Source organism: Hippocampus comes, unplaced genomic scaffold, assembly GCF_001891065.2.
Source record: "Hippocampus comes isolate QL1 unplaced genomic scaffold, H_comes_QL1_v1.1 scaffold261, whole genome shotgun sequence".
Taxonomy (NCBI): domain Eukaryota; kingdom Metazoa; phylum Chordata; class Actinopteri; order Syngnathiformes; family Syngnathidae; genus Hippocampus; species Hippocampus comes.
This window is the reverse complement of record NW_017805824.1, coordinates 1,469,445-1,479,087: the sequence shown is the minus strand read 5'-3', so window position 1 is coordinate 1,479,087 and position 9,643 is coordinate 1,469,445. Positions and strand designations below refer to the sequence as shown.

Sequence of the window (9,643 nt, the reverse complement as noted above, 5' to 3'; positions counted from 1 at the left end):
AAACAAAACAAAACAACCTAAGAGTGTTTACCAAAATTATTAGAATGAAAATTTCCATATGGCATAAAAAAGAACATATATTTTAATTCTAGGTGAAGGCAAACCATATTGTAAACATAACATTTCTGATGTGAATATCTCTTTACCACTAGCTCATGAGTGGAAAATTAAAATTGCACCTTTTCAATTATTTGTTCACAAATGTCATCTTCTTCAGCCAGTGTCATATTTAACTCCTTGCAACCCTGCGAGTGGCAAAAACACACCCGCACGAACACACACACGAACACACACACACACACACACACACACACACACACACACACACACACACACACACACACTCAACCCATTCTTTCCAGAGAAATATTTTATTCATGATCCGTCCAACATATTAATATAACATGTTGACAATTTAGTTTTTGGAAGAAGGCAACATGAAATTTGTGAAAATAAATCAGATTCAATTTAGAATGAATTAAAACAAAACAAAACAACCTAAGAGTGTTTACCAAAATTATTAGAATGAAAATTTCCATATGGCATAAAAAAGAACATATATTTTAATTCTAGGTGAAGGCAAACCATATTGTAAACATAACATTTCTGATGTGAATATCTCTTTACCACTAGCTCATGAGTGGAAAATTAAAATTGCACCTTTTCAATTATTTGTTCACAAATGTCATCTTCTTCAGCCAGTGTCATATTTAACTCCTTGCAACCCTGCGAGTGGCAAAAACACACCCGCACGAACACACACACGAACACACACACACACACACACACACACACACACACACACACACACACACACACACTCAACCCATCATGCTTACAACGCTAGACTGTTAGATTTGATCGGGTTTATAATCTACTGACAATATGACAAAAATGCAAGGCAGAAAATACGGCTGAGGTAAATATTTCCGTGTCTGTTTTGTAACAGAAAAAGGGAGACAAGGAGGACGAGGAGGAGGAGCAGGAAGAGGAGGAAGAGTGCTGGTGTGACAGGGGAGGAAGGCTGATCACTCGAAATCTACCTGTGTGCTTTTCATGCTCGCATCACTGCCGTGCAAATGTACAAAAAATCCGCAGACGTGCAAAAATTGGACGCTTACGTGAGCATGACTGGTTTCAACTAATGATAAGAATAAAAATAAGAATAAGAAACATGCCTTCCAAATCTCAACGTGGCTGATTCTCGCCATTCTGAGAGGAAACGATGTGTTTATCTGACCTCTTCCCCTGATTCCTCCTCTATGGCCCATGGCTATCTGACCCCTACAACTCCTAAAACACCCTTTGAGCACCAACCAACCACTTTTTTTTCTCCTCAGCGCAATGTACATATTAACACCTTTTTACAGCACTATTATTTTCCTCTCTTACCCCAACTACATACCAAGTCTTATATCTTGCCGCTGCCAAGCATGAGGGTGTTTTGCTTGGTTCCCCCCCCCCACTCCAAAACAACAACATCACCCTGTTCCTCCATGAAAAAACCACCCCCACCACCCCAAGCCCTGACATAGTCCCACGGTTGTTTGGCGAGGGGGTTTCCTCTCCTTGCTTTTTTATCTGTGCACTCGCTCCGTGACCCTTGTTCCCCTTGTTTCTTGCTGTCTGACCTACAACCACCCTCCCACCCCCACGCCAAACACACCATCCTCACTCCCTCTGTGTAAAATAGACAAGCCGCTGCTGACAAATTCTCCTCGTGCCTCGACATCTCCCAAAACCGACATCCCCCCACGACTGCACATTTATGGGATTTTAAGATCCTGTTCTTTTATTTTTATTTTTTTGTAACGCATTGGACGTTTCCTCCGAAAAGTGTAATATCGACATTGTGCGTTGTTAAGTGTGTTTAAAAATGGATCCGCACAATGTCAGGTTTCCACTCCTGATTCTTTTAAGATCGTAGGAACGGGGCAATGTTTTCCTTCCAGTCCTCCTGTAGGTTTGCAGCCAGGTAATTGTCGTGCCTGCACGCGAACCAGCCACGGCCCCATGTTGCCTGAGAGGCAGCGTGCACTTTGCAGGGCTGCTTGGCTGGCGGTCCCGCCTGATCCGCTGCTGTCATGAAGGAGAACCCGGGGCTCCCTTTTTTTTTCATAGCCCGCACGCACGCCCTCGCACGTCACGTGCACGCGCGAACCGCTCACGCACGCACGCACACACAAGCGGGATCGATTTGCTCGGGACTTGGTCTGGGAACCGCTGAGAATCGACTTTAAAAAAAATACAAGGCTCGAAAGAAGCAAAGAGCTGGGGCCGAGTTAGGGAGATGAGCTGAGCCGAGGTGGGATGAAGCCGAGGGGGGGAAAGAGTGGCCGCGAGTCGGTGCGGAGGTCTCGCGCACACAAAAAAAAGGAAAAAGAAAAAAAGATTCCAGGAAAAAGGATCTCTTAAACCCCCATACCGAAGCCCTACCATCGGACAGTCATACTTTGAATTTTTTCGTTTGTTTGTTTGCACAAAATGCGAGAAGCGAGAGCTGAGAGATCCGCGAAAGAGTCGCCGAAACCACGCGGAACCAACAGGCTGGACTTGGAGCTCCTTCCCCGGGCTGCGCTCTGTGACCAGCCGCCGCTGCCCGACCCCCGCGAATCCCGTCGAAACACGTCTCTCGACACCCACGATCCCCCCCACTCACGTCCCGTCCCCACCAAAAAGCCCGAATCTGCATTCAAAGCGCTTCTTTTTTCTACGTCTCGAAGGATCCGCTTGTTCTCGCACGTAGACCAAGAGGAGAGGACGAGCGCTGATGTGAACACAGGTAACGACACAACGCTTCCAAGGCAGCCCAATAATCTCGAATAAAGCTCGAAACTTGCATGAAAAGAGCCTTTCTTGCACCCGGAAGGTGAGTTTTGAAACGGGGGACCAGCTCCGCTACAAGTCCACCGCCATGGAGAAGGAAAGAGGCTGAGAGAGAGAATAGGATCGCGCAGCAACAACAACACAAAAAAAAGGAGACAAAGTTGAAACTTACAATTTGCCGCTTTGTGATGTTCGCTTTTTAATCCAGTAGCGAGACGATGGAACTAAAGATCCCATCAAGGCGAGAAGAGTCCCCTTTCGGTCAATTTGCGCTCGAGGGTGGGCGAAAAAAAAGAAAGATCATTGTTGTTGCCGAGTGCTTGGCTGGAAAAAGGGGCGCAAGTAGGTAGCTATTAGTTGTTAAAGGCGATATCAAAAATAATTTGGATGCAAAGCAGCCGAGTCCGGAGTTGGAGGCGCGCGAGGAAGAGGTGAAAGTGAGATCTGATGATTGGGGGGAGAAAAAAAACTCTTTGGATCTTTATTCCTGCTAATTAGTTTCCTGCGAGAAAAAAATGGCTGTGATTAATTCAGTGCGCATGTGCTTCATTACACAGGCACGAAGGGAAGGGCTAATTAGCCGCCTTGTGGATCAATAAGATTCAGCAGAGGAGAGCCGGCGGAGGGAGGGCGAGGAGGAGGGAGGAAGAGGAGGGAGGGAGGATGGATAGATACAAGGAAGGGCGAGAAAAAGAGGAAAGTAATGATCAGGAATAGAAAATATGGAATTAAGAGAGGCGGGAAGTAAGAGTTTGATTAGTGAAAGTGAACGCTGGCTGGCCGCCGAGCTCCACGCTGCGTGCGAGGCTTCGCTTCCCATTCGGCTTGCTTTCCCCGACACACTTTTTTCTCGTCTTTTAAAAACACTTGTAACATATATTTAAATGTTTTTTTTAAACTTGCGTTTTTCACACGATTCGCACATTTAAATGCGATGTAGGTTTTTGGTTGGTGTTTTGTTTCCTTTCCTTCTCTTCCCTGCATGCGTTCGCGAATACAGTATTTGTCACTGTACGGTTGAACAACTTGAAAAGTAAAAAATAGCCGGGAAGGAATATTAGTGTTTAATTCAATGCAAATGTTATGATTTTTAATTCTTTTTTATGATGAAACTATCAATTGCACACGCTGTCACAGAACACATCCAACAGAGTAATTTTGCCTGTGGATGCGAAAGTGAATCCATGATTTTAAAAAAAAAGCTATGATGTCAATAAATAAATACACAATCGGTGTTAAATTATCACTCAATGATGTACTCGTAGGAAATACCGTTCGCCACGTTTAAATCACACGACTCGGTCTATGGGAATGTTCTTCGATATTAACATATTTTAAAGTAACATTAATGTAAGGTGTAATTAAGCTTCTCTAGGATCAACTTGCATAATAAATACCAACATTCTCTTTGACAAAAGTGAATGCATTTGTGTTTCGCTACATATAGAGACACGTAAATATGTGTCCATCGGTCATTTAAAATACATTACGTCACTGAACCAAGGGCAAACACTTTCAAATATTTTAGAGTGAAATGGAGAGTCATGAGAGGATGCGTTTTTTCTTATGTTTTATTTTGAGGGCACTAATGCACTTTGGTTTATTTTTGTTGTGTGTAAATGCAGTGAGATTTTCGCTTGTAAAAAAAAAAAAAAAGATCCTTTCAATGGGCGTGGGGGGGTACCTAACTATTTGGGGCAAGTGTCAGACACATGGAAGAGATAGATCTGATATACTGCGGAAAACAAAACAAAGCATGCCGCCGTGTCACCTAATGTGAACGATACTGTCAATACATTTTTTTTTTTACGAAATAACCAGAGAAGTGATCGAGAGTGAGATGCATGGCTCTTCCCTTAATTTCATGACGCTATACTTGCCTTGTGGAAATGTCAAAAACTCGCTTGTATAAGTATTATATACCGTATACCCCCTCTCTCTTGTATAATAAACCATTTAATATTTATACCCACTGTCCTCTGTGTCTATATTGCACAAACACATACTGAATGCATTGTGATGATGCTCTGCTTGATTCTTTGCTCTGTATACGTCCAGTCCAGAAAGTCCAGGAGGCAGCTTGAAGTGATCACATAAGGTGCCATGTTTACGGAAACAATGTGGATTGGATATTCTTCGCTGTAATGCATTCCAGCACAGATCAGATCATTGATATAGAACGCCTAGGGTTAGTCTAAACATGACTTACATGACAGCGAAATAATTGTTTTAAATATAACAAGTGTAAAGCAGCGCAGGACTCGATCTTATATTTACTTTATAAGGTTATCGACGTGAAAGCGCTCGATGTAATCTTTCACGCACACACCCTTACTGCTAAAGCATATGCTGCGTTGCATCCTGGCATTTCCGGCACACTTGCCATCCACAAGTTGAGGCATGTAATGATACCTGGGTTTTTTTTTTGTTTGTTTTTTTTTAAGAGGAAAACACACGTAGACACGCACGCGCACACACGAGTGCGTGATTCTGGCACAGTGCAGGAATCTGGAGGATTTGCGACATGTCTGCTCTCTCGAGAAGATTGTAATAAAAAAAATGGTTGAAAATAGCGTGCGAGGGGCTAGGAGATAATAAAAAAAAAAAAGAGGCCGTTGTAATTTGAGGCTTGTATGGAGGCAGTCCTGCAAAGCCCGGTAGTGCAAACGCGGAGTTTACCAGAGTGTATGCAAAAAGGCCCGAGTGACATTAGTCCATCATCATCAGGTAGAGGGTGGGGGGAGGCGTCTAGGGGGACGGGACCCTTCATGCTTTTAGGGCCTCTCTGAAAAGGGGGGTTTAAAAAAAAGTGGGTGGGGGAGTGCTTTTGTGTGAGCATCATTCAATTGCGCCTCTCTGTGGGAAGGGTAAGCGTCCACGTGCCAGCTTCAATAGGCGGCACATCCACCAGTGGCATTGCACATTGAACACAACCTGTGGCGAAAGGACGCTTCGTGGATGTGACGAAGGCACAAAGAGTGGCTTCAAGTGCACAAATATGTACATTCAATTTAAAAAAAATACACAAACATTTGTAGAAAGTTTATCATCATCAGCATCAGATTTAAATTATTATTTTTCATTATGCGCGTGCACAAGTCGAACCCCAAACAAAGCACAAAGGGAAACTGAGGAAATGATCAGGGGTGAGTATTTAGGGATCAAAATTCTATCGAGACAGCCAGAACTTTCTTTCCGGGATGATGCGGTGATTTTTTTTTTATCCCGCTCGTATAGGCTGTAATATTGAACGTGATTGTTAGATGTGTAATCATTTCATGGGTGAACATGAAAAACGGATCAAATCGACGTACATCTGTCAGATGAATATATTAATTTAAATCAGTTTCAAAATAGAAACATACAATTGGATGGTCTTAACATGAAATACCAAACTATATCTTTTAAATTATTCCAAATGTAAGTTTTCCATTTCATGCATGAACTTGATTAAAATACAGCCTGAGTGGTGCTTTTAGAAATCCAGGTTGAGAGAATTCAATCTGCCAGATGACGCAATCGTATCATAATTCATTTTGACATTGAAATATTATTTGTAAATTGTTGTGATTTTATACAAATGTGTTATTAGATACACTGTGCAATGTTTACTCGGTGATTTATTTGTTTGTGGACGAAAAAGTAGTGTTTGAGTGCGTGCACCATGACCAGGCTGGCCCATGTGAGGGGTCGTGCTTTCTCCACTTGCACTTGGGCAGCCGGGCCAGGTGCAATGGGAGCGCCCTCTTATGTTCAGCCGGACCACAGGGACCGTGCACCATGACTCCAGCTCCACGGGAGACAAGCCCACGGACCTGCGCACTTGGGTCTCGCAGAGGAGCGAGTCGGACTGGTGGTTTATGGACAACACAGCACAACACAACACAACACAACAACTACAACAAGAACAACAACGTGGGGTGGAGAAAGCGTGCATGAATGACGTATGTGGCGAAAAGAAATGATCGCAGCACTCCTATTGTCACCTATTAATGGAAGAACTTTGTAATTAACATTTTGTGAGTAGATAAATTCGCAAAAGCAATTTGAAATAATTGGAAAATAATTTGCAGTCTGTTGGATAAAATGCAAATGTAACTTTTTAACGATTCTGAGCAAATTAGCCTTAAGAAAATGTGCTTCTTTAGCCTTTTGATGGGTGGGTGGGATTTATAAATAGATACATTTTTTTAAAGTGCATCCAATACCTGCTCTTTTGTTCTTTTCCTGTCTTTTGTTTTCTCGCGGTTGGTACAATATGCCAGAGTTGAATACAGCAGTGTCTTTTTCAAATAATGCAGACTTTGCAATCGTCATCACATCTGGTTTACAAGTAATTTTGAGGAAAGGATGTGTTAAGCATTTCTTTAAAACGACGTATTTATTTCTGTTAGGCGAGGATGCATTCGGTATTACGTGATTGTGGAAATCTGGAGAGTGACGTGAATGGAGGGGGGGGGGTGATATTCTGATGCTTTATCCAGCCATATTTTAAATATGTCTTTTGGAGCCCCACGTTTTGCATGTTATAATTTACATCATTTCACGATGCATGTAATGCTCGTTCGATTTTCCATTATTGTAAGGAAAGAGAAAGTTATTCATTCTCGATTGATAATTCTTTTTTTTTTGTATCGTGAATGCAATGTGGATAATCTATGAATATTGAAATTACGGTTGGACAAAGAGTTTATCACTTTTTTTTCACCGCCCCCCCCCGACCACTCCACCGAAATGAGACCTTGAAATGTTTCCAGCATAAAAACGATTTTGATGCATGACAACATGTACACACGGGTGTAGCTTGAGGTGAGAAATGAGGATGCGTGTCCTGCTGTTGTGATGTTAAGAGTTAAAAAAAATAAGTGACCGTCTGGTCAGTCTGTCTCATTTACATAAGAAACAAGGGGCCATATCAATTAATCTCTCACATCTATTTGTCCCGCCACCCTATTAATGACCGCATGCATAATTCAATATCATTTTGAACGTTGGACTAACATAATATATGTTTTTTTTTCTCTCAGACTTAATCCTTCCGAAAGTCACTTTAAATAATATATGTAAATATTTTCAAACAAAAAAAGCATAATTTACAGCGAAGTGATGATGCGCCGATTGCGGTAATTATTTATTTTGTCTTAAATCATAAAGCCGAAAATAAAAACGAAATTAAGCAAAGCACAAAAAAAAAATACAGTCTTTCGTCCAGCTTCATATGTGTTTGCACGCGCGCGTGTGTGTGTGTGCGGGGGGCGTTATATGTTTGCTGATTTTAAATAAGAAACCGTATTTTAATCATTTCGATTGTATTTATTTTTTCGTTGTTCCATGAAATAACACACAAAACACGAAGTGTGTGTATGCGCGTGCGCGTGTGCGTGAGTACGCGTGTTGTGTGAGCGTGTGTGTGTGTGTGTGTGTGTGTGTGCGTGCGTGCGTGCGTGCGTGCGTGTGTGTGCGTGCGTGCGTGCGTGTTTGTACCTACAGTATATTCAACGTCATCACACGTCCCCACTGCTTCCATGTCAGAACATTGTGAGAAAACCGTCTGAAAAATGTTGGAAAAATGTTTTGTTTTTGTTTGTTTTTCTCCGTGTTTGTACCTTATATCGACGGCCTTTCATGTTTTCTTTGTTTTTCGCTAACTGGAACTGTCAGATTTCAGTTTTTGGTGCGCACACATTTATTAAAACAAAAAATGTCACACAATACGAACGGGAAAAAAACGAAAAATTATTCGACTTTTAAATTAATTACATATGAATATTGAACTATAAGTCATTCGAAATGAAAAGAAATAATCATTTTAACAGTGTTTTATACGTGAAGGTGAAGAAGCCCTGCAAGACGCAGATCTGGTCGAGACACGGACTTGACTCGTGTAGTTGATATGTGCTTGGGAGAGGTTCACTGAAAAAGAGGGATCCCAAATCAGAGCCATATGAGCCCTCTAGGCAGGAACAACACGAGCTGCTGGTAAGTCGACCCAAACAGAAGAGAGGATAATCACTGCGCCACAATGCCAAAGCCATTAAAATGCCTCTTTGCTCTTGAATATACAAACTTAAAGCAAGTAATTTTCCTTCATGTCAAGAAGCCTCACCCCACCCCACCCCCCCACCCCACCCCCAAAAAAAGCATGATGAGATGAAAGATGACATGTGGAAAAGATGCATGAGACAAATACAGAACAAGGATTATTGCCAGGGGTCAAATCCACATTTTGCATCTCAGCTTGGATAGGCTCGATATGATCTCACCATTATGTGTCTTGGGTTAAATTTTAAACAAAAGTTATCTTGAATAAGATTGAAATGTCGCTTTATGAAATGTATCCACAGAGTTTTGTACAATTAATAAATTTTGGGGTTAAAATGACTCAGTAGTCCACTGGTTAGCACGCCCACCTCACAGTGAAGAGGCCCAGGTTTTGATCCCGTGCGCCGGCCTCCGTGCCTGCGGGATTTCTGCGGGTACTCCGGTTTCCTCCCCTATTCCAAAAACATGCATGGTACATTGGAACCTTCTAAATTGTCCCTCGGTGTAATTGTGAGCATGAATGGTTGTTTGTCTCTGTGTGCCCTGCGATTGGCTGGCAAACAGTTCAGGGTGTACCCTGCCTACTGCTCAAAGATTGCTGGGATAGGCTCCAGCCAACAACCCTCATGAGAATAAGCGGTTCGGATAAATGATGGATGGTTGGGATTAAAATGGTTGAAATAAGTAACTTTTAATGTCTAATTAAGAAAATGTGTATTTAAAATAGCAGAGGTGGAAATTCCGTCTGAACTGACAGAAACACCCGTTTTGCTGG

The 9,643-nt window shown here is 42.2% G+C and overlaps 1 protein-coding gene and 1 long non-coding RNA gene across 4 annotated transcripts in view; one reads left to right on the top strand and one right to left on the bottom strand.

Annotated features, from left to right (window-relative positions):
* Positions 1-9,643, bottom strand: part of zfhx3b (zinc finger homeobox 3b) — a 218,663-nt gene that overhangs the window by 149,766 nt on the left and 59,254 nt on the right. For 2 of the 3 annotated variants that reach the window (XM_019886698.1, XM_019886700.1), the window contains exon 1: positions 2,999-3,712. The exons of the other annotated variant lie outside the window; for it this stretch is intronic. The gene's annotated coding sequence lies outside the window, so the exon portion shown is untranslated. Of the gene's footprint in view, positions 1-2,998; positions 3,713-9,643 lie in introns of those variants that run through there. 3 annotated transcript variants of the gene reach the window in all.
* Positions 795-3,120, top strand: LOC109525862 (uncharacterized). Its single transcript, XR_002170216.1, has 2 exons — positions 795-2,782; positions 2,870-3,120. It is a non-coding gene; the product is annotated as an uncharacterized LOC109525862 (long non-coding RNA).